The sequence below is a fragment of the Rattus rattus genome, chromosome X (assembly GCF_011064425.1).
Source record: "Rattus rattus isolate New Zealand chromosome X, Rrattus_CSIRO_v1, whole genome shotgun sequence".
Taxonomy (NCBI): Eukaryota; Metazoa; Chordata; class Mammalia; order Rodentia; family Muridae; genus Rattus; species Rattus rattus.
In genome coordinates this window covers 103,302,374-103,305,332 of record NC_046172.1, presented here as the reverse complement: position 1 = coordinate 103,305,332, position 2,959 = coordinate 103,302,374, and positions in this window count along the sequence as shown.

Below are 2,959 nucleotides of genomic sequence, written 5' to 3'. Positions count from 1 at the left end.
TGTGTGTATCTCCATATAGAAACCGGCCGGGGAAACTGAGGACACGCTCTCATCCAGTTCTAATGGGGTTTCTGAAATCTAAACTGCACCGGATACCTAAAAGAACATCGTGATGAATGCAACACGTAGTTCATTGAGTAGCCATATAAGCAACACCGCCAATTTTCCCCGTATTTCGTGTGGGACTATATTTACCTGTATGGTGTGCGCGTATGAATCTGTGTGTGTATTATAACCCCCACCCCCACTTTTTTTAAATCCTAAACAAACAAAAGAGGGTTTATCACGATTAGGATTAAACTTTAATCTAAGATCATTGTTGTCCAGTTCACTTAGAAGGCATACATTCTTATAACTTCAGTGTGTTTTACTCCGATTAATTTAGCGACCCAGAGAAAATCTTAATACTTAGTTTCCAGCCACCCACAAATGTCCCACAAAACAAAGTTATCAAGCCCCTTAAACTAGTCCATCATACACTAGCCCAGCAAAATATAAGGTAGACGATTCATAGTTGTATGTATTAAGTATTATTTTTAGGTGAAAGCATTCAAATATTAATTTTGGTTTTTAGTTTTTTTCTGAAATTGAAATACAATTGTGTCATTTCCCTTTCCCTTTTCTACCTCCAACCGTTCACATGGGCCTCTTCTTGCTCTTTTAAATTCATTGCTTCTTTTTCTTTAGCTGTTGTTACATGTATCTGTAACTGTAGCTGTTGTAAAGTTTTCACCAGAGAAGACTGCTTGGACATGGGTTTCAGCCAGTAGAAAGTCTTCATTAGCTGGTAACAACTACACTGGAGTGTTTGTGGTCCCCAACTTGGCCCCAACCTTTCTCAGGATGAACTTTTAAGCACAGAAACACACACAAACACGTCCTGGGTTGATATACTTCAATGAACAAGAACAGTTAGCCAAAAGTGAAACTGCAGAAGTCAAAGGCAAGATTAGTAGTAACTTTAGAGACTTTCCCAGAACTATAAATGGATTATGTCTTTGGTTTTGACAGGTGATACTATCTACATAGTGAGTTTTATAGCCCAAATGATACTTCCATTATGGGTCAGTTGTGCTAAGGTCTGGGAACCTACTAAGGTCTGGAGCATTGTTACAATAACCTGCGCTCTCTCTCTCTCTCTCTCTCTCTCTCTCTCTCTCTCTCTCTATATATATATATATATATATATGTGTGTGTGTGTGTGTGTGTGTGTGTGTGTATGTATATATATGTATCTATATATGCATGTGTGTATATATATATATATATCCAACTTGGAAACAGTTCCAGGTACAGCAGTAAATCCCAATATATATATATATATATATATATTCATCTGTTTATGATTTCAGGACTGACCATTTGGTATTGGATGATCAACTGAGGGAAGACTATTTCTCCTGGCTCTCAGCATTACCTATTTGCCTGTAGTTCTTTGTCTAGGGTTAGAGCCTCTTGAGATTTCCCCCTTTCATGTTACCATAATCTACCTGCTGGTGTCATCCTTGGCAGGTCTTGCTTCAGTAGTCACATTGCTGAGACTTCGTAGTTTCCCTCATTTCTAAGGGATGCAGTCTGAAAACAGACGTCTTGTCCCTCTGGATCTTACAATCTTTCTGCCTACTCCTTTCCTCGATGTTCCCTGAGCTGTAGGTGCAAGGGTTAGGTTGCTTGTAGATCAGTTTGGTCCAGGCACCACAGGATTACTTGTTCTCTATGATGAATGCAGTACCTATTTCAATGAGTGAAATGACACCACCAAATTTGATTTTCTGCAAAGATAAGTTTCTTTAATGAGGGGTGATCATTACACTTGTATATATGGATGTGCGCATAAATATTTCAAATGCGATTAAGAACTGTGCTGGTTTAGCAAAGTGGTGGATGTAGGTTCTCTGCAAGGATCAATGACATCACTAGTCCTGGGTAGTTGGCTGGGTTTCTAGTACGGGGCATCATTTCCCGCTTGTCGAGCAGGCCTTATTTTATTTGGGGATAAATGAAAATGTAAGGAAGAAAAGGATGAATAAAAAGGTTGTGGGGTAGAATGAAGAAAGGGATGAAAATGGTATGAGGCAGGCACGAATCAAAATACAAACAGAAACAATGACTAATAAGCCAGACTCAAAGGAAGGCAGACTCATCTAAGAGAGGATGCAACCAACTAGAGAAATGTTGGTTATTTCCAGGATATTCATGCCCTTCCTGTACCCTTAGAGATATCATGTTATGCTGCTTGATATTGAAGCCCATAGCTACCGTTGCTTGTATGACTATTGGTTGCTCTGGAAGCTTGTATGGCACCTTCTTGTACCACAATTGCCAATCCTCAGGGAGGAGGCTTTCAAGTCAGATCCAGTGTGTATCGTCTAGGTCCTTGTCTGAACTCTGTAGTGTCTTTAAAATATGGACTTACCGTCAACTTCCGATAGGCAGCAAAGAACAACAGCAAAGGCCTATACTGTTTGGGGAGTCTCTTGGACTCCCATAACCAATAACTCAAAGCAGGGCTTCTTGTCAGGTCCAGCAATGGCTACATAAGAGGGGTGTGTGTGTGTGTGTGTGTGTGTGTGTGTGTGTGTGTGTGTGTGTGTGTGTGTGTGTACACAGTTCCTGCCCTGAAGCATTGCCAGGCACCACATGTGCTGATTGACTGCTGTTGGCCTGCAACTGATCTGCTGTCTGATCTATGTGTTTTAGTTTCAATCTCTCTTTCTGGAGAATATATTTCCCCCATTACTCAGAGCTAATCACTCCATAATAAATAAAACGGATGTGGTTCTCAGGAATGAGGAATGGGGGTAGTCATGAGACTGTAGCAGATGAGGAACAGGCCTTCCACTTGGTCTTTATGGCCATGAGAAAGGATCTAGACATAACCACAGAGGTCATGAAAGTCTACATGGTCCTTTGTAGAAATTACTCACTGCAAGACTTGGCCTTGAACTTGGAATTATGT